This window comes from Myotis nattereri (genome assembly GCF_964212035.1).
Source record: "Myotis nattereri genome assembly, chromosome: 13".
Lineage (NCBI taxonomy): Eukaryota > Metazoa > Chordata > Mammalia > Chiroptera > Vespertilionidae > Myotis > Myotis nattereri.
The window spans coordinates 41,685,069-41,712,907 of NC_138088.1; the positions used below are offsets into that span (position 1 = coordinate 41,685,069).

Genomic DNA, 27,839 nt, shown 5'->3' on the forward strand with positions numbered 1-27,839 from the left:
GTTTCCCTTCCAAGTCCCCAACTATACAAAACGGCTAACTTCCAGATTTTAGTTTTTAGTTTTTCCCTTGCAATCTAGTATATAGTCCAGACATCTACCTTCCTATGTGAATCTTCCACCAGAGAATACTCCATTGACAGTCACTCACTCCGATGCTCAAAGTGTTGATAATATGCATGTATAGATACATTTACAAATACGTTCACTATAGTTTCACCTGTTTAGCAGAATCTTAAATATAATCTCAGTGTCTATTCATAAGTGGGTAGCATAGTGGGCGAGTGTATAGATGAAACATAACTGCCATGAGTTGTTAATTCTTGAAATCGAGCAATGGTTCATTATACAACTCTTCTTTTTTCATATGTTTAACCTTTTTTCCTTATTTTTTAAAATTAAGGTATGTACCTACTCTGAATACAGGTGGAGCAAAAAATAGGTTTACAGTTGTTCATTTGAAAAATAATACAAGAATAAACTGTTTCGTGTACTCACAACTGTAAACCTACTTTTGCCCATCTGTATACCAGAAACAATTAATATTGTTCTAATGTCACAACAGACACAATTAATATTGATCTATCTGTTCTCACAAAATGGGGCTGTGATATGCTGTTAAGTGAAAAAAAATACAAGTTAGTAAACATAAACAGTAAGAACAGTATGGCTCCATTTGGGGGTTTTGAAAGCTTTATGGGTTTATAATTATACTAGAGGCCTGATGCGCAAAGATTTGTGCAAGAATGGGCCTTCCTTCCCCTGGCTGCAGGCACCACCTTTGCTCCGGCCCAGAGCCACCTTTCTGTCTTCCCACACTGCCCAGAGGCCCAGAGCGGCTGGGGCTGTGCAGAACGCAAGCATCCTGCCCCAGCCACTCGGCGCCTGTGTATGCAAATTAACCTGCCATCTTTGTTGGGTTAATTTGCATACTCACTCCTGATTGGCTGGTGGGTGTCGTGAAGGTACAGTCAATTTGCATCTTTCTCTTTTATTAGTGTAGATATATTTGCATATCCACAAATAAAGGGCTGGACAGAGACCCACCAAATTGACAGCTAACCTTAGAATGGATAAGAGTGGATGATCATGTCTTACTCTTCAATAATGTTTGAATTTTTACAGCATCTGTTGTAAATTTAAAAAATAAAGAGAATAATAATATTAACAATAAAAATCTATAGTGCTACAATGATCTGGAGGCTGTATTCTTGTGAGTATTAAATACTAAGGAATCCTAAAGGGGTACATCTATATTTCAAAGCATATTAAAAGTAAAATCCATTTATCTGACCTACTACTCTCTCAAGGCATTAACTTTAATTAAGTGTTTTTCCTACCTTATCTGGGGCTGCCTTTTGTTACATCCTGGCAATGTTTTAGGTAATTCTTTGATCTTTCCTTATAATAGGCAGAACAGATGAAAGAAAACCATAAAAGATTTTTTTGCCCTTTAGTCTGGTCCAAATTCATGATTTTCTTCAAAAGTGTGATCAGAGTTAACTTGTGTTTCCATGGCAACCAGAAGTCACTAGCTTTCTGCTTGACCCAAAGACATTCCTACTAGTCCCCTATTTGTACTACAGAATCTACACCTTTCCCTGCTTTTTTACCTACTAATTCCTAAAACCTTCAGGTACTAGTTTCCCTGCCTTTCACTACCTCCCACCATGTCTGGGTCTGGTGCCTTCCTCTATCATAGCATTTGTCATATTATGCTGAAAATGTTTACCTCTGTGCCTACTTTATAAGACTGTAAGAGGGCTGCAACCAGGGGTGGATCTAGATTTTGTGAGACCTGAAACTAATACAACTTAGGGAACCTTCTTTAAGAAAAAAATCCTATCTAATAAAAGCCTAATATGCTAAGTGTCCAGTTGACTATTCAACCAATCAAAGCATAATATGGTAAGGCCACTCAACCGCTCGCTATGATGTGCACTGATCACCAGGGGGCAGATAGTTGACTGGTTGACCAGTCACTATGTTGTGCACTGACCACCAGGGGGCAGACGATCCAACCAGTAAGATAGTTTGCTGCTGGGTCTGGTGGATCAGAACTGAGCGAGGTAGGCCAGACACACCCTGGAGCCCTCCCGCAGTCCCTTACCAGCCCAGATTGTACAGTGGTGGGAGTTCTTCGGCCTGGTCTGCGCCCTCTCACAATCTGGGACCCCTCGGAGGATGTTGGAGAGCCAGTTTTGGCCCAATCCCGCAGGCCACTCCCCTCGGGAGGGCACCAGGTGTAGGGCTCATGGCTAGCGAGCAATACTGTGGCGGCATGAGCCTCTCCTGACCTGGACTGATTGGGCACGAGCCTGCGGCAGGCACAGTGGGACCGGGATGAGCTGGAGTGGCAGGTAGGAGCTGCAGGTGGCTTTGGACTGTGGGTTTCAGGCCAATCCCTGCAGTACATCCCAAGGGACCCCGCCTATGCACAAATTCGTGCACCAAGCCTCTAGTCCTATATAATAAAAGCCTAATATGCTAAGTGTCTGGTCATCCAGTAGTCCGTTCAATCAATCAAAGCATAATATGATAATGATATACTAAGGCCACTCAACCGCCTACTATGACATGCACTGACCACCAGGGGGGCAGTCAACTGGTCGACCAGTTGCTATGACGTGCACTGACCACCAGGGGGCAGATGCTCCAACCAGTAGGTTAGCTTGCTGCTGGGGTCCAGCTGATCGAGACTGAGCAAGATAAGCCGGACACACCCTGGAGTCCTCCCGTGGTCCCTCCCCAGCTGGCCAAACTCCCGTATCCCTCCCCGGCCCCGATCGTGCACCAGTGGCGTCCCTTGGCCTGGCCTGCATCCTCTCACAATCCAGGACCTCTCGGGGGATGTCAGAGAGCCGGTTTCGGCCCGATCCCACAGGCCAGGTTGAGGGACCCCACTGGTGTACGAATTCATGCACTGGGTCTCTAGTATAAATTATAAATACAAAATTGTGTATAAACGTTGTGCTTATTTATAAAGAAAGAAGAAATCACAACAGATTAATAAAGCTTTAAAAATTAAGATTCCTCTCTTCTGAAACTTCTTTAGACAATTTGCTAGAAATGCTTACAATAGAAATGTGTACCGATTGCAACCTGGCTTTCCTTTCCCATTCTAGCACTCATAAGGGCCTGTGTAAATGGCGAGTCCTAAAGTCTAAACTTCATTAGCTTCATCATAAATCTATGTCTGATTTCTTTGTTGTTGAATTCTCAGCAATCAGCTTAGTATAGTATACATATAGTATACATATTAGGTCTTCAAAATATAGCTGTGATACATGAAAGCAGGGATGGATGGATTCATCCTCCTTTTACCAATTATAAACCCTTCAATGGCTCCCCATTACTCTTAAGATGAAAGTCTACTGCATAATCTAGTCCTGGCCTTCCTCTCTACTAGCCTTTTGAATTTCTTGCTTCTTTACTTAATATACACTGGCCTCTCACCGCCTCCAGAACCTGCCCATAGGCAGTTCCCTCTGTCTAGATCAGTGGTTATCAACCTGTGGGTCGCGACCCCTTTGGGGGTCGAAAGACCCTTTCACAGGGGTCACCTAAGACCATCAGAAAACACATATATAATTACATATTGTTTTTGTGATCAATCACTATGCTTTAATTATGTTCAATTTGTAACAATGAAATTGGGTGTCATTACAACATGAGGAACTGTATTAAAGGGTCGCGGCATTAGGAAGGTTGAGAACCACTGGTCTAGATCCCTCTTTCTATATCCTCTTACCTCAGTTCTGATCCTATTTTGTCAAGGAAGACTTCTAGCCTTGGTTAAATCTCCCAGTCATCTCCCGCAGTATGCCCTACTTCTTCAAAAACACTTTTCACAATAGTAATTACCAAGTTTCATAAAAAGCAATTTAATATCTATTTTGCTGCTGGAATGAAAATTTCCTGAAGGTAGGGGTAACAGTGTGTTTATTTAATATAGTGTATTTTCATATTTAGTCTATTTAAAATATTTTACAATTTCTGTTGGGTGAATCTGTTGTCAGGTCTTTCATACCTGTCTGCTTATCTTATCAACTATTGTGAAAGGATCTTTGAAGTCACCAAGTAGAAATGTGAATTTGTCTATTTCTCCTTTCAGTTCTATCTGGTTTTGTTCCTCTTTACCCCTGACAATATTTGTTTTTCTGAAGTCTACTTTGTCTCATTTCAATAAAGCCATTCCAGTTTTCATTTTATTACTGTGGTTCTTTTTCATAGACCTACCCAAGGAAAATTCGACATTAATATAAGACAATCTTCTTAGGGGTAACTCTTGCTCAATCCTCAATCCACAAGGAATATTATTGAGGGAGGATTTAGTTACCCATAGGAGATTATCTGGCAATATTTCCAATTGACCTGAGTTGTCCTAATTCCTACGATTTGGAAATGGAAAAGATGGGAATAAAGGACTTCTTCAGGAATTCTCAAACTTTACTGTGCACAGGAATCATCTGTGGAACACATATTAAAAATACAGATATCTGAGACCCACCCTCTGACATTCATGCGCTAGTATCAGGAATCTGCCATTTTAACAAGCACTCTAGGTGAGTCTGATGCAGGTTGTCCATGAACCATAGTTGAGAAATACTAGTCTATTCTGTGCTCTAAAAGCAGCATTTTCCAGAAAAGCAAATGTCATACAAGCCATATATATCATTTAAAATGTTTTTTGGTAGCCCAGCTGGTGTGGCTCAGTGGTTGAGCATCGACCTATGAACCAGGAGGTCATGGGTTCAATTCCCAGTCAGGACATATGCCTGGGTTTTGAGCTCAATTTCCAGTGTGGGCGTACAGGAGGCAGCCAATCAATTATTCTCTCTCATCATTGGTGTTTCTCTCTCTCTCCTCTCCCTTCCTCTCTGAAATCATTTTTTTTTAATGTTTTTTGGTAGACCCATAATCAGCTTTCCTGAAAAATCACTGCTAACTAAAAATACATTAGGCATTTTGGGATATAATGACACAATAATATGCTTTTGCATTAAGCTGGTGCTCTATGAGTCAACAGAGTTAAAAGATATAAAAAAGTATCATTTCTCCTAAGGAGTAATAGATGCCCCAAAATAATTAAATTAATTGTATTATACATTGTTATTAAAGTAGAAAATCCTTTATCTTGTGAGTTCCAAATTATTATCTCTCTATAAATAACATTATTTGTTGTTAGCAGGATTTGTAAGGTTGGACTTTCCATAGGTCAGTTTCCTGACCTTTGTTTTGTGAATTAATTAACAAATGGTTATGTTCATTTTAATGGTATTTTTATTTTAATATGTGTTTTTTTAATCCATCAAGTAGTAAAAATAACCAATTTGGCCATGTTGAAAATGAAATTTTAAATTCAGAGGTAGAGAAATTACATTGTTATGCAAAGAGAAAGAGCACCTGCTATGTATCATATATATGAACTCATTTCAACCCTTAAGGTAAATTTTACTATACTAAAATTTCAAAAAAGTGGAAACGGAAGTCTAAAGAGTCTAAATTCTTGCTCACATTTTCCCTGCTAGTAATTAGTGATGCCAAGGTTTGAGTTTGTATAACCCGAAAGGCCTCACACATGTTAAATGAAGTGTTTTATGTAAATTTTCACAGATCCAATTTATCAAATTTATCACTAAGTACTTTTTATGTTTTTGATGCTGTTAAAAATAGCATTTTTGCCCTAACCGGTTTGGCTCAGTGGATAGAGCACCAGCCTGCGGACTCAAGGGTCACAGGTTCGATTCCGGTCAAGGGCATGTACCTTGGTTGCAGGCACATCCCCAGTGGGGAGTGTGCAGGAGGCAGCTAATCAATGTTTCAAACTCTCTATCCCTCTCCCTTCCTCTGGGTAAAAAAATCAATAAAATATATTTTTTAAAAAATAGCATTTTTAAAATTTTTATTTTCCAGTGGTTTGTGGACAGTATGTAGAAATATAATTGATTTTGTAGCCTACAAATTTGCTAAGTGCACTTATTAATCCTATCAATATTTTTGTACAAATCCAATCCATCCTATATAAAAAAGAGGTAATATGCAAATTAACCCTCATGCCCTCACAAGATGGCTGCCTATGACCACAGCAGGGGGTTTAGTGAGGGACGACAAAACGAATGAACAAGCAGTCTGCGTGGGGCGACCAGGCTGGCAGTGGGGGTTAGTGAGGGACGACCAAATGACTGAACAGCAGACTGCGTGGGGTGACCAGGCCGGTGGGGGCGTGCCATGAGGGAAGACCAGGCCGGCGGGGGGGTTAGTGAGGAACAACCAAACAACTGAACAGCAGGCTGCGTGGGGCAACCAGGCTGGTGGGGGGGCCACGAGGGGCAACCAGGCTGGTGGGGGGGCAGTTAGGAGTGACCAGACTGGCAGGGAGGGAGCAGTTGGGGGTGACCTGGCTGGCAGTGGGGGCAAGTTAGGGGTGACCAGGCCGGCAGGGGGGACAGTTAGGGGCAATCAGGCCAGCATGCAGAGGTAGTGAGGGGCAATCAGGCTGGCGCGGGTGGGGGCAGTTAGGAGCGACCAGGAAGGCAGGCAGGTGAGCGATTAGTAGCCAGTGGTCCAGGATTGTGAGAGGGATGTCCGACCGGCAGTCAGACATCCCCTGAGGGGTCCAGGATTGGAGAGGGTGCAGGCTGGGCTGAGGGGACCACCTTGCACGAATTTCGTGCAACGGCCTCCAGTATAAACATAACTGTCTGTTTATTACTTTGTTCCATGTCAAGTAAAAATAACCATATGGATTTTCATCAAATTTAGAAGCCATGACTTTTGATTATGCTAATAGTCTATTCAAGAATGACCAAAGGAAAAGGCTACACTTATTAAATTACCAGAAACAGAGAAAACAACCAATTAAGGAACACATTAATAGCAGATATACTAAACTGAAATGTATAGCCTGCTTTTCATTTGGGCAACTCTATGTGTTATGATGCTCCATTGTGAGAAGCAGCAAAAATTTATTTAACTATGATAAACAATTTTCTTCTGCAATAGGAAAGCCAGACAGTAAAATAACCATTATTTATTGTTTCTTAATGTTGTCTCTGCCCCTTCCTGTTTATCACCCAATATAACTTTTTATTATGTTATACATTTGTGGCTGATAAATTTTAAAATAATTCTGAGATTTCCATTCTTGGTTATGAAGAGTCATGCTATATAAGATCACCTTCCTGTTGCTAGAAAAACTGAATTTTAAAAATCAGTTAGAAGACAATGGAGAGTTACCAAGATAGTCAGGACCTAAGGGGCAGATGCATGAAAGAAGGGTACTTTATTGAGTTAGTTGTTGCTGGCTTTGCTCTTAAAAACCTTTTATTATTTTACTTCTTGTATAGCTCTTAGCAGCTGCATTGAACTATTGGCTTATATCTCTATTTTCCTTAGTAGCCTATATATTTCTTAAGGTTAGGAATTCTCTCCATCCCTCCCTCCCTTTTATTCATTCAACAAACATTATGGAACACCTACTATGTGTCAGGCACTGGGCCACAAAATTGTTAGAAATATGATATTGAGAAAAATTGGTATAATGTGTGTGTTCTTACATCCAAAGGTATAGTGCAAATCCCATATACTACTCAAGTTATCATACTGAAAATCTCCGCTATACTAATTACAACAGAGTAGAGATACACGTATCTTACAAAAAATGCATGTTTCTTTACAGTTTATCAATCAAAGAAGGTTTGATCCAGTGTTTGGATATATGTGAGGTGGGAGAGGCAAAGAAGGTTTTCCTGAAACCTTTAGCAATGTCTGAGCTGAACTTTCCTAGAGAAAAAAAGAGGTACTACTATGATGAAAGAGAGGAGAACATACAGACACTGGAAAGGTCATAAGTAAAGGCTGTATTGGGTATGTACATAATTATTTGAGAAAAAGCTGGAGAATTACTAAAAGGCCAATTACATAGTTCCTTAAGAGTTTCCTTTTCCTCAAGCAAGGCTGGCTCCTTCCTGTCATTCAGATTTCAGCTTCAATGTCATCTATTCAAAAAGGTCTTTGCTAACCTCCTAAATTAAAATTTAGTCACTGATGTTAAAGCCTGTTCCCTCTTCTTCTTTATTAACAAAACTCCAATTTTATTTACCCTTCCCTTAAGCAGACAGTGCTTGTGGGGAAATAGATGCCATCCCCAGGAGATGAATTCTATTGTCTAAGTCAGTTATGGTGGTCTCATTACAATTACTAGGATTTGTTTAAGCATGAGCATGTGACACAACTCTGGCCAATAAGACATGAAGGAAACCTACTTCTGGGAAAATGCCCCTTACTTATGAGAATGGAAAAGAGAGAAGTTCTATATACATACACATCCCTTCCTTTTATCTCTTTGTCATGGGGCATAGTCATGAATGCATGTGATGCCAGAACAGCTGCAGATGGAAAGCACCTGGGTTCTTGATGATGTCTCTGACCACTAAATTAACCAGACAGAACCACCCTACTTCCAGGCTCGTTATTTAAATTACTCTTAATTAATTGCAGCTGTTACTTGCAGCTGAACGTTTAATATTTTTAGTCATTTCATCACATAATTGCAGCTCAATTCTGTGAATAGTATCTAAAATCATTAGATTACCATGTATTTGTTCCCCACTAAAATGTGTGTGCCGAAGGATGAAAAGACCTTGCCTCTGTTGTACAGCATTGTGTGCCAAGTGTTTAGAATAGTGCCGAATACATAGTAGATGCTCAGTAAATATCTGTTGAATGAGTACATGAGAAAACCTGAAAGATATTAAGTGTCAGTATTGTGTAGGAGCAAAAAAACCACAAACTAACCCTATTTTTAATACTTTAATATTCATTTTACTACACTTTAAATTTTCTTTAATTTAAAATAGCAACTCTGAAAAGAGGGTAAAGACAAGACCTAACAATGAGATTTATGGAAGTATCTTTGTGGCAGATTTAAAAGTTGACCACAAGTTCTTTGACACTTCTCCCATTGAAAGATAGAATCCATGTCTCCTGTCCTTGAAATCTGGACTCTGTATGCATCAGTTTTTAGGACCAGGCCTCTTAGGGAACTGGCAGTTTCCACTTTCTCTCTTTTAAAATGCTCACTCTTGATACCAGCCATCATGCCATGAGAAAGACAGACAGCCCATGGAAAGATCCATGTGGAGAGGAACTGAGGCCCGTAGCCCTCGGCTCCAGCAGGCTTTGTACTAGCTCCAATGTAAGTCAGCAGTGTTGGAAGTGGATCCACCAGCCCCTAGGATAAGCTGCCCAGGTGGCTGATACCACATGCAGCAGAGATGAGCATTCCCTGTCAAGCACTGGCCAAATTGAAAACTTGAAATAAATAATTATTGTAGTAAGCCACTAGTTTTGGGAATGGTTTATTATTATACAGCAATAGATAACTATACTAGCCTTCAACAGAAAAAAAAAAAAAGATGCTTAGAAAAGAGCAGCTTTTATGTGGTTACCAAGGTAAAACAATAATGGTGGTTATAAGCATGGTAGTTGAAAGACAGAAATGAAAGGTTGAATGAATTACATATTTTATTATGTGGCAAAAGTTAATAATTAAAAGCTGCTTTAAGATTGTTGGGGGGAAAAAAAGATTGCTAGGGATGTGGTGCCACCAAGGAATCTATCTCCCCCCTGTAATGATTAATTTTATATGTCAACTTTGCTAGGTTATGGTACCCAGATATTAAGTCAAACATTAGTCTAGAATCTAGATGTTTCTGTGAAAATTTTTTAGATGAGATTGATATTTAAATCAGTAGACTTTGAGTAAAACAGATTACCCTCTATAATGTAAGTGGGCCTCATACAATCAGTTGAAGGCCTTAAAAGGAAAAAAAGACTGACCTCCCTGAAGGAAAAGAGATTCTGCCAGTAGTTGCCCTTGGACTTGAACTGGAACTCTTCCGTAGGTCTTTAGTCTGCCAGCCTATCCTACAAGTTATGGACTTGTTACACAACAGTGTACACAACAGTGAGAACCAATTTCTTAAAACTCTCTTTCTCTCTTTTTCTCCCCCCCTTTCTCTCTCTAAACATATATGTATATATTTATGTATATATTTATGTATATGTATTTACACACACAGATGTCATTGGTTCTTTTTCTCTGGAGAACCCTAACTAATACACACTGTCTCCGCTTTGCATAAAGCTTTGTAGTTTTCAAAAATATTCATATGTATTTTCTTATTGGAGGCCCACAATCTTGAAAGGTAGGAAGAGTGAATTTTCAAGGATGCTGAAGCTTGGAAATAATAAATAATTTGGAATAAAGTCACAAAGCTGCTAAGTGGTAGAACCTGAACTAGAACTCATCATCATCAGATTCTTGGTACAGATTATTGATGCTATATCATCTATCCTCTTTTCAAACTTTGACATATTCTCATAAGGGCTTCGATTGCATTTTCAAAGTGATTTTCAATACTACCTTGAATTGTGAAAATTTTACCACTCCAGTATTCTCCAATATCACTAGGAATTTTAAGTTATTTGTTTCTGGCTGATCTCATTCACTCATTTATTTAATTAGGCAGTCTTTCAGCTAGTCAATAAATATTATCCACTATGTTCCAGGTATAGAGGAAACTACAGTGAATGAGGTAGATTCAATTCCCCTCCTAATAGAAATTACATTCTAGGGGGGGAGGACAGAAAACAATAATAAGTGTAGTGGAGAAGGGGAGGAGGAAAGGGGGATTAAGAGGAGGAGGGAGAAGATGAAGAAAAAGAAGAAAATCAGGGTAACGAATAGGACTTAATGAAGAGATAATTTTCACCTCGCACCCTATGACTCAGAAACAAAAGGCTTCAGTCTGAAAATAGTAAGTTTAATGACAACCCTGAATCTCCAAGATACAGGAAAAAGAAAAGGTAGAAGGATTTACAAAAATTATTCTTGATACTTCCTAAATCTAACACTATAGTAAAAGTACTCATGTAGACACAAGCAAGGCTTATTAACAAAACTTCTAACATTATGAAATTTTTTTTCACTTTAACCAAGAAGTTTAAAAAATAAACATCCATAAGACTTGATGGTTTAAAATATTCTTTAATTTAACATCCCTTGGTTAAAAGCAAACACACATTTTAGCCCTAGAGAGCATGATTCTCCCCTCAGAATCAACGGGAAATCAGGGCCATGCATTTTCAATAGTGGACATAAAATTCAATTTGAGTCACAATAGTCCATGCAGATTTTCCCAAGTTATTTTTATATTAAGGCATGCTTGAAAAATTTCAACCCAGCTTAGGTTTAAGTTTCCCAGACTTAGTAAGTAATTGCTGCAGTAATGAGTTCTTATGTCTTAATTTGGTCTGCTCCAGATGTTAACATCTAGATTGTTTGTTTTTCATTCTCCACCCCTCAGCATTTCCTTATAAAACAGTACATTTGTAAATACTCTGATTTTTATATGGGAAGAGTGTGTGTGTGGGGGGGGCGGTGTTTGAGAAAGCAGGGACAAGCAGGGTAGGCAAGAAGTTTTAGTGTCACCTTTATGCCAATTTGACCAGCTTGAATGCTGCGGAGAAGCTGGGGGAGGACCAGTTTTTACCTTCACAGAAGCTATATTTGCAGGATGGTGTGGTGTTAAGGAACATGCATTCAGAGCTGATGGTATGCTTCCCCAAGGCAAGGTACTATATTGGTGGTCCTGTTTGAGTGGGAAATGAAATCCCTGTGGCAGAGTTGGCTGTGCTATACCACAACTCAACTTACTCCCCTCCTCCCATATTTATTGAACCAAGGGAATGAGTCCCGTCCTATAAACCAGCACAACTGAATAACAGTTAGGAAAAAATTGGCTTATACATCCAGGCTAATAAAGTAATGTACTGATAGAATATATTAATAAGAACCTGCATTGTAGACCCAGCTGGTGAGCAGCTGGATGGCAGCTGGGAGACCTGGGATTATTCTCCAACAGACAACATAGACCTTGCTCAAGGGCAGTGGTTCTCAACTTCTAATGTGCATGAAAATCAGCTAGAGCGCTTTCTGAAAATGCAGATTCCATGGCCACAGGCCTAAGAATTTTTGATAGAGCCATAACTTGGATAGAACCCAGATATGTGCCTTTTCAATAAGCAGCTTCAGGTGGTTCTCTTGCAGGTGGTGGGAAACCAGATTTTGAGAAGTACTGCTCCTCAGAGCTACTAATATCATTTAAGATCTTTAGCAGCTGAAAAAGATAAATAGAGCTTTCAACCAATCTTTCTGCTTGTTTTTTGACAGCCAAGTCCTATCCACTGCTGGTAAAGATGTTGGATAATGACCATAGATAGGTTTGATCCCTCAGGATAGAATGCTTAAAGTGGTTTGGGGAGCTCTGTTTCTCCCCCATCAATAAGGGGTTGGAAGGTGGCCACAGACTGGGCTTGGAATCCAACTGGCATAAAAGTTGGAAGACAATCCTCAGTGAGGTCTGGGTTCAATATCTAACTGCTAAAGAGCTTGGCTTTCCGCCTTGTGGTGTGCAGTCAATCTTCAATTGATATAATGCTTTGATAACATATGAACAGCATGGGTTAAATCCAGAAACTGTAAAGAACTTAGATAAAAGTACTAAGACCTAAAGTTTGGTCCCCAAATGGCATGGACTAAGGACAATATTTAGGAATGAATTTAATCCTCAAGTGGTAAGAGTTTTGGATGTCAGAAATGAGGTCTGCATTCAATCTCTTGTCATTAAAAAGCTTGGAAGACCAGCTTGGGGTCTGGTTTCAATCGTCAGATGGTAAAGAGTTCAAATGACAACAATGGTTTCTAGGTTCAAGTGAAAGCTGACAAACAGCTTGAAATAAACTGCAAGATCTGGGTTCAATCTCAAAATGTTAAGAGTTTAGATAATTGTCATGAGGAATGAGTTCAGCTTGGAGGATTCTATAAGTCTAGGTGAGGTAGCTAAGAATCTGACCAGATGATTAGAGAAAACCTGTGGTCATGAACCATGTGGGAAAGGATTTAGATAGTGGCTACTCTTTTTAGATTACTAGAAGAGAGGGTGCCCAGATACCATTGATCTAGTGCTTCATATTTAGCTAATGTAGAAAGAAGTTTGAATTCTAGCTATGGAGTAAGAAAATGTATGTACAAGTACTAAGTCATGGACTAACTTTGCAAGGGAATATTATGGGACCTCTCTATATCCTCTCTTTAACTATGGAGATGCAGGCACCAGGCTTGGGAATGTAATTCCTGAAATAATGGAGCTCTTTTGCCAGGACTTTTGCTGAAAGAACAACTGTTTTATATGACTAAGAGAGCAGATGTCTGAAAAGCACTGAAATCTATGATGTGTGTTCCTAAGTGGGGTGACAGCTGGCACCATTGCATAAAATTTTGTTCCTACTTTTACAGTTTCACTAATACTCTTCTTTCTGATTATTCTGATTTATCAACAAACAGCACTTTCTGGAACCTTTTAAAAGCATACTCAAATATTTAAGAGACAGACAGTTCTCCAAACACCTAACAATCCATGAGACTCTCAGAGAGACAAAAATGGAACCAGATCCCTTAGGGAAGAAGCAAAAATCAAGCCATGACTACTAACTAGTTTTCTTCTTGACAATCTTTATTCTTTGACCTGACAATTCAAGGTGAATTTTTAAAAAAATGGCTTCATTTGGGGACTGGTTTAGAGCATGGATATATCTGTCAAAACTTTCTCTGCTTCTTGAATCTGAACATGTTCTGAAGAATACCTTTTAAGGAATAATCATGCTTTGGACTTCTGGAACATATTAGGCATTAGTTTTAAGACACTGCTATTCAAAAATATTGGTATTAATAGGTAACATTTATTGAGCATTTATTATATGTCAGGTACTATAGAAATATTTTATTTTATATGTACTAATTTATTTAATCCTTAACATAACCCTATAAAGAAGGTCTTGTTATTATCCTCATTTTATAGATAAGAAAACTGAGACCCAGATGTTAAGCAAGTTACCTAATGTTACAGAGGCACTGTTGTGTTTATCATATCACTTTTTCCTAGGCAAAAAGAAAGACTACATTTCCCAGTACCCCTTGCAATTAAGTTGCAACTATGTGATTAAATTCAGCCAATGAGGAATGTGAGTAGAAATGATAGCTTCTTTGGGGCCTAAATTTTTAAAGCACCTGGTACAATCCTCAGATAACTCTGCCACAATAAGCTTAGAGGCCAGTACTTCAGATAATATAACAAATGGAGAAGGACTGCTTCACATGTCTCAATCAGACTTTAAGCAAAAAAATTAACCTTAATTGTGGTAAGGTACTTCCAAAAAATCTAAGATGCTACTGATTATATTATCCAAATATATATATGTGTGTGTGTGTATATATGGTTGCTAATAAATAATGACATCCAATAAACTGTAGGGAACACTTATTTCAGAGATGTTGATTATGAAAAAATGACTGGTCTTCCTCATGATCAGTATTCAGGAGGCAGTTTCAAGAGACTCCAATTAATTAAGATGGAGCAATATACGCTTCAAAATGAATAACAATTATAATTGATTGGAACACACAAAATATATTTGTTATTAATCTAGAGTGATATATTTTTTAATCTTTATTGTTGAAAATATTACATATATCCCCTTTTTTCCACCATTGACCTCTTCTTGACCACCCTGGCCCCCCACCCCAGGCCTTCACCACCCCATTATCTGTGTCTATGGATTACGCATTTATGCATTCAAGTTATTTGTTTGATCTCTTCCCACCCACCCACCATCCTCCCCTACCTTCCCTCTGAGATTCCACAGTCTGTTTCATACTTCTATGTCTCTGGATCTATTTTGTTCATTGGTTTATTTTGTTCATTAGATTCCATATATGAGTGAGATCATGTGATACTTGTCTTTCTTTGACTGGCTTATTTAAATTAGCATAATACTCTCCTGGTCCCTCCATGATGTCTCTAAGGGCAAAAGATCCTTCTTTTTCACTGCTGCATAATATTCCATGGTATAAATGTACCATAGCTTTTTATTTTCAGTGTAAAATTTTTATATTTAGAACTAGAGGCCCAGTGCACAAAATCCTGCATTGGGGGGGTGGGGGAGGGTGTCCCTAGGCCCAGCCTGCACCCTCTCCAATCTGGGACCCCTTGGGGGATGTCCGACTGCTGCAGTTGAACATCCCTCTCATACTACGGGACTGCTGGCTCCCAACAGCTTGCTTACCTGCCTGCCTGATTTCCCCTGCTTCTGCCTGTCAGCCTGATCACCCTCTAACCCAGCTGTGGGCAAACTACGGCCCGCGGGCCGGATCTGGCCCGTTTGAAATGAATAAAACCTAAAAAAAAAAAGACCATACCCTTTTATGTAATCATGTTTACTTTGAATTTGTTCACACAAACACTCCATCCATGCTTTTGTTCCAGCCCTCCGGTCCAGTTTAAGAACGCATTGTGGCCCTCGAGTCAAAAAGTTTGCCCACCCCTGCTCTAACCACTCCCCTTCCAGCCTGATAGATGCCTAACTGCTCCCCTGCCGGCCCAATCGCCCCCAACTGCCCTCCCCTGCCAGCCCAATCGCCCCCAACTGCCCTCCCTTACAAGCCTGTTACTCCCAACTGCCCTCCCGTGCTGGCCTGGTGGCCCCCAACTGCCCTCTCCTGCCAGCCTGGTTGCCCCAACTGCCCTCCCCTACAGGCCTGGCCACCCCTAACTGCCCTCCCCTGCTGGCCTGATTGCCCACAACTGCCTTCCCCTGTCAGCCATCTTGTGGTGGCCATCTTATGAACACATGGGGGCAGCCATCTTTGTGTGAGGGCATGATGGTCAATTTGCATATTACCTCTTTATTATATAGGATTAGGCAGCTGGACTCAGCTTAGATGATCCCAATCTTGTTGGCAACATCCAAAGCATCATAGTCAGGAGCCAGTCAAACATATGTTTTCTTCTCTCCATCAGGCCTGATTAGGGTGTTGACCTTGGCCATATCAATGTCATAGAGCTTCTTCACAGCCTGTTTGATCTGGTGCTTGTTGGCCTTGACATCCACAATGAACACAAGTGTATTGTTGTCTTCTATCTTCTCACATCTGACTCTGTAGTCAGGGGGAATTTGATGATGGCATAGTGGTCAAGCTTGTTTCTCCTGGGTGTGCTCTTCTGAGAATATTTAGGCTGCCTTCGGAGCCTTACTGTCTTTGGCCATTGGAAGGTGGGTGTCATGCCAATCTTTTTTTGTGTGGCTATGGATGCCTTTCAGCACTGTTATCTTTGTTTTCAAAGCCTTTGCTTTGGCTTTGGCTTTGGCTTTGGGAGAGGCAGGTACTTCCTTATTAGCTTTCGGCGTCATCTTCGTAAAAAGCTACCACAGCTTTTTTTACCCACTCATCTACTGATGGGCACTTGGGCTATTTCCAGATCTTAGCTATTATAAATTGTGCTGTTAGGAACACAGGGCTGCATATATTCTTTCTGATTGGTGTTTCAGGTTTCTTAGGATATATTCCTAGAAGTGGGGTCACTGGGTCAAATTGCAGTTCCATATTTAATATTTTGAGGAAACTCCATACTGTTTTTCATAATGGCTGCACCAGTCTGGATTCCTACCAGCAGTGTACGAGGGTTCCCTTTTCTCCATATCCTTGCTAGCACTTGTCATTTATAGTGAGATTTTGAAAACCAACTGGCCACCTTTGAAAGGTGATCGAGAATTTAATTATCTTAAAAATGGTAAATAAGGGGAAAGGGTCACTTACCCTACCTTTTCTATATTAACTGTACCACTGAGTAACCAGTAAGTGTGGGAAGCAGATTTTTATAAAAGTACTAGAGGCCTGGTGCACAACATTTGTGCACTGAGGGAGGAGGGTCCCTCAGCCCGGCCTGTGCCCTCACACAGCCTGGGATCCCTTGTGGGATGTCCACCTGCCAACTGAGGCCTGCTCCAACCAGCGCCGCTGTGCTCACCAGCTGTGAACCCGGCTTCTGGCTGAGCGACGCTCCCCCTGACCACCAGGGGACAGCTCCTGCATTGGGCGTCTTCCCCCTAGTGGTCAGTGTGCATCATAGCGACCGGTCGTTTCTCTATTTGGTCGATTTACATATTAGGGTTTTATTATATAGGATTCCAACCAATAAATTAAAAATAAAACATAGAATATCACCATTTTTGTAACCTCCAATGATTTAATGGTTTTGGGCACTGAACAACAATAGCTGATATCAACAGACATCATGTCCCTCTTGATGAAAAAGCTCAAAACCGCCTATAGATTTGCCCAGAGATTCTTACAGTGTAATCCAAAGACCCTGGAACCCTCTCAGGACATCTGTGAGGTCCTTATATTTCCAACTACAAATGTGTATAAGGCCAGGTTTTCTTCATGCACTTCAAATAAAATAAAACAACATAATGCAACAGATTGAATGAAAAAGCAGATATGATAATCCAGCTGTCTTCTATTAAGCTAGACATTAAAGGAATTTGCAAAAAATGTAAAACAATGTCATTCTTCTCAGTAGACATTTTTTTCATTTTGTAAAATATAGGTATTTATTATTTAAAATGTTACTTATGTTAACATGTAATGAGTTTATTAATGTTTACTTTTAATAAATTATTACATAAATATTTTTAAATTTCTCAATTTTAATTCCTAATATGAAAAATATAGACAAACATGACTCAAATAAACAAAAGCTTTTGGGGGGCCTTTAAAAAATTTTTAAGGAAATCCTGAAATTAAAATGTTTGAGAACTGTTGGTCTTGTCAAAGAGATCAAACCTGAGTCTGATCAAGCCTCTGGATGCAGTTGTTAATTTTCAGAAAATACAGAGGACAGAGGAACATGTTGAACTGAGACATAAGTATGTAATCAGCACAACTCAGACTGTGGGAAACTACAGATCAAATGCCCTGGATTCTTAGACACGCAAACTATAAGGAAAAGAAAAGAACGAAGAAAGAACTTAATGAAGAGACTTCAAAAACATAAATTTTTTTTAAATGGGAAAAACTAAACTATAGTGTTCAGGATACACATTTGAGTAATAAAAATATACAGAAACACAAGAAATTGATTGCTATATTGGTTACTTCGGAGAGAAGGATGGGGTTAATTGGAATGAAGTACACTGGAGGGATTTGGGATAGCTAAGTTTTAAGTCTTGACCTCAGTGGTGGTTTATAAAGGTTTTTACTTTATAATAACATATCAAGTCTTAAAGAGTCCATATTAAAATTAATAATTAGAATTAATAATGATAAGTTTCCATGCCACTGCCTTTCCAGTGCAGGAATGAATGGAAAGTATATCTGCTTACCCATAATGTATACTGATGGATGTGTTATAACTTGAAAAGATAACTTTTCAACTACATATTTAAAAGAAGATTAGATGCTAGCTATCTGCCTCTCAAGTTCTTGTGTCTGTAACTCTCTAATCATGGATTCTCATACCTTTTTTTTTAAGAATCTAAAACCATTTTTGCATTGATGGTCCTGGAGAGTGTTATGCTAAGCAAAATAAGCCATTCAGAGAAAGGCAAGTATTACATGATTTCACTCATATGTGGAATCTAATGAACAAAATAAACTAATGGACAAAATATATCCAGAGACATATAACCATGGAACAGACTGATGAATTTCAGAGGGAAGGTGGGGGTGAGGGGGTAGGGGAAAGAACATTAACTGGGGAGCTTATATGCATAGCCCATGGACACAGACAATAGTGGTCAAAGGCTTGGGAGAGATGGGTGCAGGGGGGAGTGAAGAGGGTCAATGAGAAAAAAAAACAAAGGGGACATCTGTGATACTTTCAACAATAAAGACAGATTTTACAAATAAATAAACCGTTTTTGAAAAAGGGGTACAGTCAAGCACCACTTAACAATGAGGATACATTCTGAGAAATGTGTTGTTAGGTGACTTTGTCATTGTACAAGCATCATAGAATGTACTTACACAAACCTAGATGGTATAGCCCAGTGATGGCGAACCTTTTGAGCTCGACATGTCAGCATTTTGAAAAACTCTAACTTAACTCTGGTGCCGTGTCACATATAGAAATTTTTTGATATTTGCCACCATAGTAAAACAAAGACTTATATTTTTGATATTTATTTTATATATTTAAATGCCATTTAACAAAGAAAAATCAACCAAAAAAAATGAGTTCGTGTGTCACCTCTGACACGCATGTCATAGGTTCGCCATCACTGGTAGCCTATATGATAATAGTCTATTGCTCCTAGGCCAAAATCCTGTACAACATGTTACTGTACTGAATACAATTGTAAGCAATTGTAACACAATGGTAGATATTTGTATATTTAAACATAGAAAAGGTACAGTAAAATACAGTGTAAAAGATTTTTTTAAATGATATACCCGTAAAGGGTATTTACCATGAATGGAGTTTGCAGGACTGGAAGTTTCTCTGGGTGAATCAGTGAGTTGTGAGTGACTGTAAAGGCCTAAGACATTACTGTAGACTTTACAGACACTTTACACTTCGGCTAGACTAAATTTATAAAACAACACCATTAAATTAAGCTCAAGAGGAATGATGCAATCAAGAGACATGGTAAACAGGAGATGTGTGAGGCTGCTGCTGGAGTAACACAACATACTGTTTTACAGCAAATATTTTTATGAGTACACTCTAAAATAATAATAAAAAGTATAGTATAGTAAATACACAAACCAGTAACAGGCATTTATTATAATTATCAAGTATTATGTAGCATACATAGTTGTATGTACTTTTATATGTCTGGCAGTGCAGTAGATTTTAGACCAGCATCACTACAAACACATGTGTAATACATTATGCTATGACATTGCAAGGACAATGATGTCACTAGGCAATAGGAATTTTTCAGTTCCATCATAATCTTATGAAACCAGCATCATATATGCAGTCTGTCTAATGCATTTTTATTTTCTCATAGCAACTAGCACAGATCTAGGTGTTCAAATAATTATTAAAACTGTGGGAAGGTGTACATTCCTTACTGGCTTCCTAAGCCCTTAGCTGACTCCCTATGAGGCAGAGATCTCCTAACAATCTCCTCCCAAAGGGGCATATCTGTGGATCCTAGAAACAGTCTTCACCCAGCTACAAGAGTTTGGAAATGTATGATCTAGTATATATTTAAAATTCATAAACTATCTAGAGAAGTTAATAAAACTGTAATAGATCAGTTCTAGAAATAGGCAAGAAAAAATTATTCACATTTTACTAGAGTATGTCGTTACTAATGTAGGTAATGAGCCATATAAAGAACACTCATTTCATTCATATAGACATAATTAAAATACAGAAACTTTGTAAATTAAAGGCCAAACTAAAGCCATGCAACATTAAGACTGACAATTTGAATGCAGAAGTTAGGAGAGATCATTTTCTCATGTTATTGATGTCTGGCAAGTAAACTCACATAGCACTGCTGCTGCATTTGATATCAGTTATAAGGCTCTAAACCAGGGGTGGGCAAACTTTTTGACTCGAGGGCCACAGTGGGTTCTTAAACTGGACCGGAGGGCCGGAACAAAAGCATGGATGGAGTGCTTGTGTGAACTAATATAAATTCAAAGTAAACATCATTACATAAAAGGGTACAATCTTATTTTTTTTTAGTTTTATTCATTTCAAACGGGCTGGATCCGGCCCGCGGGCCGTAGTTTGCCCACGGCTGCAACTCTTATCAGAATAAAACCCTTCCCAAAAGATCACCATCACTCTATTCTTAAAAGATGAGATGAAAATTGGAAAAAGAAATAGATTATAAACAGGTGAGTAATACTTTTATAATCATTGATTCAAATTCATCATTCATCTATTAAGTATAACAGAACATCCACAATGTTCAAGATACCATCATAGGTCCTAGATAGAAGGTGCATGCCAAGATGAAATAATCTGGAACCCAGACCTCCAGATCCTTACAATTTAGAAGAGATAGAACATACACATACTAATTATAATAAAAGGTATACATTAAAAGTAACCCAAGTATATTATAGTGAAAGTGCTACTTGGTTCAAAAAAGGGAGGACTTATTTTCAGTTGGAAGAAAAGGTGATGATGTTAAATTAAAATTTCCAAGCATGGCATTTAAGATCATCTTTGAGAATCAGATATGGGAGGAACTAATAACATTTAAAAATACTTCACAATGCATCTTAAAAATATACTGTCACATTTTAAAAATATATTCTCATTTAAATATTATGAGTCTTCATTTGGATTTCATTTTTTGCACATAAAGACACTGAAACTTGGAGAAATTCAGTGACTTGTCCAAGATCCTACAGCTTGTGAACTTAAACTCAAGTTGACTTATTTCATGCCATTGTTTATTCCAGTAAACAAATTATTCTTTAATTAAGATAACTTCCTGACTATTGGGATAGGGCAGAAAAACATTTACAAGAAAAAGTGAGTTCAGCTGGCTGAATTATATATAATGAGTAAAGAAGAAAAGTTTAAAATATGGTTGAAATGGGCAGGAGCAGATGGGAGGTCTAAAAAAGCAAACTATTGATTTAGAACTTTATCCTTAGATGTTAAAAAGTTCTGAGCAGAGGTGTGCCATGAATTAGAAAGTATGAAGGGAGAATAAATCTGACAGCACATTGGAAATAGATGGGAGAGTTGATAGACTAAAAACAGAGATAGCAGTTGGTAGCTTCTTCAATATTATAAGAGAAAGATAATATGAGCTTGGGCAAAGGTGATGACAGTGGCAATAGAGAATAGAAGGGCAAAGAGTGACTCTACAGGGCTTGAAAATGGATTGGATTGGGGAAGAGACAAAAGAAAAATAGGTTTCAGAGATTACTCCAAATTTGTTAGCCTGAGTAGCTCAGAGGAGGATAGCATCATCAACTGAGTCATAAAATGCAGAGGAAAAAATGGTTGGGAAAAAGAAAAATTAACTATGCCCAGCCAGTGTGGCCTAATGGTTGAGCATTGACCTATGAACCAGGAGGTCACAGTTCAATTCCCAGTCAGGGCAAAGGCCTGGATTGTGAGCTTGATCCCCAGTAGGGGGCGGGCAGGAGGCAGCTGATTAATGATTTTCTCTCATAGATATTTCTATCTCTCTCTCCCTCTCCCTTCCTCTCTGAAGTCAATAAAATATATTTTAAAAAAATAACAAATGAGTATGTATGAAATGATCAGTCTCCAGACTGCAAGAATCTGCATTTAGAACGGCTTATCTTTTGGAACCATGGGCTACACTTGAATTTATTATATTAAGCTATTCATATTCTGGTGTGGCTTGATAATTAAATGGTATCAATATATTCAACAATAATTGATGTAGAACTAGACAGTAGATTAAAGAATTTAGACCTTTGTCAAGTCTTTTTCCGGTACACAGTAAAGTTTCAGAAGCAAAGAGAAATATTATGAATTAAAAGATCAGAAGCATGGATTAGCTGTACTCACAGATTCAACATACCAAGACATCAATCAGCCATGTGACCTTGGGAAAGTCACTTAGCCTTTGAGAACTTCAGCATTTATGTTACATATATATTTATAATATTTAATCTGAACAAAAAATCCTGAAAAATAGGTATTAATATGCCCATGGTATTGATGAGAAGTCAGAGTGATAACATAATGTGAAAACACCAAGATTCTAACCCTGGCCTTCTGACTGAAAAACCCAACCTCCTTCCAGTACACTCCTCCACCATTAGCAAGTTCAAGTTGTATTCAATCAAGAACATCATTTTTATTATATGCAAGGTAAGGCAGTTTTTAAATGCCATTTAAGATTTTAATTTCCTGGGTGAAGACATAGCCAAGTGTGGCACAAATGAAATGGAGGTATTCCTAAAGTTGTAGCTGGAAGGGAAAAGGTGGTAAAGGAGGGTTAGGAACAAGAGAGATGCCTCAGAGCTAGGCAGGAATGAGGAAGACTTGGAGAAAGGGAAAGAAAAAGTAATTTGTCAAAGTTAGGAGCATGGGGTCAGGTCAGGAGAGCTCATTACTCCTCTCACTACACTCAAATCAATGCTGCAGTGCTGCAGAATGACTAAGTAGCTTAAAGATGACTTTCACCATCAGTTTCTCATCTTTTCCTGCTTCTTACAGGTGGTTGTTGGCAATTATGGTATCTCTGGTGATATTTACCACTTATGTAGGCCTCTCTTCTGAGCACCAGATCTATATAGCAAATCACAAAGTTTTGGTTGAAAGACCAACACATGAGTAAAAAGAAATGAACAAATTTCATGAGAAGATCATAGTCTCTAAAGGCCTTCCTCAAGGAGATATTCTAAAAGTCTTAAGAGCAATGGCAACATTTTATGTTTTCCATGGTGACCACTTTGAGGAACAGTCCTCAATTGGATGCATAAATCCTGTTCTTGGTCCAGTTGTCATGTTTTGTTTCTGAGTGAGCCTCATTACTTTCCAGTCACACCTGGTGTGTGTCTCTGATGTGGTTGCAAGCAGGCTGGACAAGGGACTTCCCGTCTACTCTCCAGTGTGTCCTGGCCAGTGCACAGGTGTGTCGTGGACTAACATAAGGTTGGGAAATGGGTCATTTTCAGGCTAAAGGCAGCTGAAGTCTTTAGTGCATAAGCTCCTACTGAGTGTCATGGGACTGCTCAGTAAAGGAATCAGAGATTTTAATTACCAGTAGTTGTGTATCCCAACCAATAGGAATGCCTTTCCATTCCAAGTATTTCCCCCTTGAACAGATGCAAAATAAGGGACCTTGGTCCTGGCATGTGTATGGGATTTCTGTTTCCTATCAAGCAAGATAACTTTACAGATTCCCTTTACAGCATGGGGTGTTGTTATGGCTGATTCTGCAGAAAAATATATCATTATAAACTTATTAGTGGAATTTTGTATTTTGTCTTTATACAGCTTAACAAGAAAACAAGCTGGGTTAAAAAGTCTGTATTATCTTCTGAGAATTTTTAAAAAGAAGCAAATCAGCCAGGCTGGTGTGGCTCAGTTGTTGAGCATCGACCTATGAACCAGAAGGTCACGGTTCTATTCCCAGTCAAGGTACATGCCTGAATTGTGGGCTGGATCCCCAAAGTGGGGTGTGCAGGAGGCAGCCAATCAATGATTCTCTCTCATCATTGATATTTCTATTTCTCTCTCCTTCTCCCTTCCCCTCTGAAATCAATAAAAATTTATTTTTTTAAAAAAAAGCGAGTAAAAGTTGAAGTTATGGGTGGCCTTGGATAATCCCTGGATGCCTACCTCTTAGGATGACTATACAAATCTATTTATTTGAAAGTGCTTTAAAAAGAAAAATGTTCTTTTTTAATCCAACACAATTATTTGACTATGAAGAAAATTAAACCTAATGACTTTGTTGACCATGGTCACATATGAATCATTTTAAATTTTCTTTTCATAGTTATACTAAGAAATAGTGAATTAAGACTTTCTATCCCTTTTAAATATAACATTCTTTGTCATTAGAAATTTAAAGGTGTGACTGCTATTTTATTTTCAGATTCATGTTTTGGAGTTTTGAAATAGAAAACATAAAGCCTAGTTTTCAGGGATGTTCTTGAAAAACTTTGAAATGGCAGTAGTATGCTGCCTATCATTACCTAAAAATGATAACGTAAAATTAACAAGAAATAATTTAAAAAATTTAAGAGTTCAAGGAGCAGAGACTAGAAAGGATAAAAGGTTATCACTGTCTATTAACTAGCTCCTAGAGACTAGAAATTGTGTTATATTCACATTTGAACAGGCCAATATTTTAAGACAAAGATAACGTGTTTTTTTATTGTTGACACTATTACATGTGTCCCTCTTGTTCCCCCTCCTTTGCCCACCTCCACCCAGCTCCTGTTCCCCCTTCCCTCTAGCCATCACCATACTGTTGTCTGTTTCTATGGGTTATGCTATAATGGCACATTGTTATGAATGACAGAGTTCACACTGATGAGTGTGAGAAATTAATTCCATAATATTATATGCAAGTTAGAGAATGTGTATCTACAAACACAAAGCAGCCTAGAGAAATTTTAAGTATAAAATACAGAGGAAGAATGCTGATCACTGTGGTTAGCCCAAGCATATTCTTGCCAGTCTGGTAGTCATATCTTCAATTCACCATCCATGTTCAGATTCAATAACAACATCTGACAGGAAACACAAACTCTAAATTATTAAGAGGTTTCCCAGAGCTATGTAGAAGTTGTATTAAGAGTAAAGTCGATCTCCCCTTGTCTTTCAGTTAAAGATGGGTCATCCTACCAACCTTAATGTATTTGATAACTCTTCAAATTCCAATTGTAACAGCAGCTACCATTTATTGAACACTGGTTATGTGTTCAGCATTTGTGAAGTACTTCATAATATCTCATTTAATACTTATAACAACACCAGGGGGCATTTTTATTATCCACATTGAGGGAATTGAGGCCAAAAGAGGTTACCCATATAGCAAATGTCTGAGTTAAGATTGAACTCAATTGCCTAAACACTAAAGCTTGTGGTTTTAACCACTACTCCAAGCATGGCTATTGGATTTCACTACATATGCCAATTTGCTCGGATTGGGACTATATTCCTGTATTCTTAGGCAAACTGTAACTTCAGTGGGAAAAAAGAATTGTGATATTTATTGTTGTCTGCTATGTGTAAGGGATGAAAAGTGGTAGCAGTGACATACACATCAAGTCTTTGCCAACTCTGCTGTAGGGAATGAAGTATTAATCTCTCTATATATGATGTGTAATCTATTCTGTAGACCAGTTTATGTCCTGTCTATGTGACCATATTTTGCTAGACTAATATCAGAATACTAGGTCTGTCTACTTAACAGAATTTCCTTAATTAGTACTTTATTCTAATATCCAGGCTGTATGGTCACTGCACTATTATTGGTGGGTAATAGGGATCAGCCTTGAGTTTTCCATAACAATTTGATGGCTCAACTGGGATAAGAGAAAAATAAGAATTAGCATATCAGTTTTTGAAATGTTAACAAGCCCATATACACCAGCTAGATGTTTTCGGTGCATATCATTCATAAAATAATTCAGGTGAGAAATAATCTTAAAATGATTAAGGCTAAGATGAAGCAGACTTGTCCATAGCCAATGAAGCTAATTCAGGATTTGAGAGTAAAAAAGAAATTAGACTTAGCAGGAGGTGAGCAAAGACACTAAAAACTAAGAAAGGCCAAAGAGCAGCAAAGTTAGAGAAAAAAGAGAATCAGATCAAAGCTAGAAACTCATAAAAGCCAGGTCCATTGTAAAAAAAGGATTATTTACTTACTGCCTGTGTTCTGGTAATTTTTTATCACTGAACCAAAACAGATGGGCCAGAATTAGTCTTATGGATAGAAGGAATGGAACATACATTTCAGAGGCCATAGAAATAGGAGAGTGTCCCTGGACAACGGCAGGAAAGTGAAGCTGTTAGCATTCCTTTAGCTGCAACACAATCTCTCCTGCTAAACTCAACTAAGATGAGAAAGTACCAAATGCACTGAAGATTTTTCCTCCACCCTCCCCCTTTCCTCTTAACTGTGTTTCCTTCTGTCCTCTTTATTGACCTTCCCTCCCCTCTTTACTCTCTCTTTTCCTTCCTCCCACAAGACATTGTTGAGGGCCTGCTATATTCCAAGTCCATTGGGTTTACACAAGTGAATCAGATTCGCTCTCTGCCATTTCAAGGCTCACAATCCAATGGGGAAGATGAAAAATAATCCATTATAATTTTATAGCACTTTATAAAGAAAATCTCACACAGGGAAGGGAATTATTATCTACATTTATAAATGATAAAACTGAAGCCCAAATAGGTTAAGTGAACTGTCCAATATCAACACTCCAGTATATAATGTGGGTTTCTCTCCCTGTTAATTAAGTTTCACCATGGGCTGCATAAATAATATTCATATACTTTGTATACACACATATACATAAATACATATACTCATACATGTATACAGGATAATACTAGATATATATGAAAGTATTCTGTACCTAAGCAAGTATAAGTTAGCACCATTATTACACAGAATCAGAGTAAATGAGCAAAATAGTAAGCTAAGATTTGAAATATCTGACAACCATTCTTCTGCTTGCATAAGGCAATACAAAGTTCAGGATGAACCATTCAAGAAACCTAGCTGGCTGAATAGGTCAAAAATATAAATTAATTCATAAATCTACCAAGATAGAAAAGTACTGGATTCATCACCAGGAAGTTAAGGAACAGATTCACCAAAGGCTTTGGAAGTGAAAGTCAAGGCTTTAATATAGCCATGAGATAGTCTAAAGAGAGAGGAAATATGAGAACTTGAAAATTGGGAAGACTCATTGTTCTTTCTCAATATATGAGTAAATATATAAGAAGTGATAATTAGCTATGAGTTAGCTTTAAAAAGTAAAAAGAAAACTGAATTCAAAAATATTTGTTTTTATATGACATATGAATTCAAATATACCAATTAAATCACTTTTGCAAGAAGAATTCATTTTATACACCTAATGGTAGAGAAGTTTCCTGATAGAAAAGCCTTTCTGTACCGCACAAATTATCCCATATGGCAGTGGACCGTACATTCCATGTCTATTTGCATTGTTCAACAGATGTCCCAAGCCCTTACATAACTGAGAAATACAGTTTAGAAGTGATGAGGAAAGAATAAAAACAGTTCTAGCAACTTTAGAAGAAGTAACTATCTGAAACAAATTGGTGGACTCCAGTGCTTACTAGGATCTAGGTATTATGCTATATGAGTTAGAGTTATTACTTTAATCCTCCTGAAAAGCCTGCAAAGTGAATATCTTATTGTCATTTTATAGGTGAGAAATCTCAGAGAAGTTAAATAACCTTCCTAGACAAAACCAGGTAGATACT

The 27,839-nt window shown here is 38.3% G+C and overlaps 1 protein-coding gene and 1 pseudogene across 2 annotated transcripts in view; both read right to left on the bottom strand.

Moving 5' to 3' along the window:
- Window positions 1–27,839, bottom strand: part of HPSE2 (heparanase 2 (inactive)) — a 529,690-nt gene that overhangs the window by 231,144 nt on the left and 270,707 nt on the right. The gene's annotated exons all lie outside the window — the stretch shown is intronic.
- On the bottom strand, window positions 15,838–16,317 carry LOC308528814 (large ribosomal subunit protein uL23-like; annotated as a pseudogene). Its single transcript has one exon. The product of its transcript is annotated as a large ribosomal subunit protein uL23-like (transcript).